We start from the raw sequence: 1,116 nt of genomic DNA on the forward strand, positions 1-1,116 counted from the left end.
TTTTTTGTATTTTTAGTAGAGACGGGGTTTCACCGTGGTCTCGATCTCCTGACCTCGTGATCCGCCCGCCTCGGCCTCCCAAAGTGCTGGGATTACAAGCGTGAGCCACCGCGCCCGGCCAACCCTTTCTTTAAGCTTAGATTTTCACAGAGGATGGAAGAAATAATGGCTTCAGACAGCTTCTGCTTCCATCCCTGCTATAAACCTCCCCTCAGGCAAGGGGAAAGGGGACAAAGCCTGGCTCCCTTCTGTAGGGAGGGTAAACATGGGAAAACAGAAATTAACCTCACAGTGGTACATGTCCTGATATATTTGCTGAAGCACTTTCACCAGCAACTCAAGGTACCCGAGCTAGCAGGTTCTATCCCTGGCTCTGGCAATGGGTGTGGTGAGAAACCTCTTTGCCATCCAGCTCTATGGTTAGGAGTACTTGCTTTGTAGTCACTTACATTCATGAAGAAAGGATAGCGATACCTCACTAGCAGGGATGTCGAGATTAAATCCAACTATGAAGGTGAAGAACCTGGAGCTGGGCACCTCTAAACAATCTGCTCCATAAATGGTAGCTGTCTTTATCCCCTTGAGCAGGAACTCGTGTGACAAATTTACCTGCGTTTTCAGCCAAGACCCCTTAAACAGCATGCACATCACAGTCACTTTGATGAGCTTTTTCTAAACCCTCAGCTGAAACTCCCTTGTTGGTGGAAATAGGACTTCTGCACAAAGTCCATTCAAGTTATTAAGATGTAATAATACTGGCCTCAGAAAATGGATACATCGGTGTGGTACCAATTGTGTATATGGTCTGTTTCTTCTTCATTTCATCAACACTAGTTATTAACAGCTTTTGTCTTTTCTTGCCAATCTGAACTGCTCGTTTTCTCCACACCTGCCCCATTGGAAGTGTCATTTCAGACTGTCGGTAAACTTACATATCCAGAGATTCCTCTCCTAGGGTTGCCAGATTTAGCAAATAAAAATACAGAATTCCCAGTTGCATTCAGATAAATGAAATAATATTGAATGCCACACCCAGAGAAACAGAACCAGTAGGACGTGTGTGTGTGCATGTGTGTGTGTGTGTGTGTGTGTGTGTGTGTGTGTGTGTGTGTGTGT

The sequence above is a fragment of the Hylobates moloch genome, unplaced genomic scaffold (assembly GCF_009828535.3).
Source record: "Hylobates moloch isolate HMO894 unplaced genomic scaffold, HMol_V3 SCAFFOLD_7, whole genome shotgun sequence".
Classification (NCBI taxonomy): domain Eukaryota; kingdom Metazoa; phylum Chordata; class Mammalia; order Primates; family Hylobatidae; genus Hylobates; species Hylobates moloch.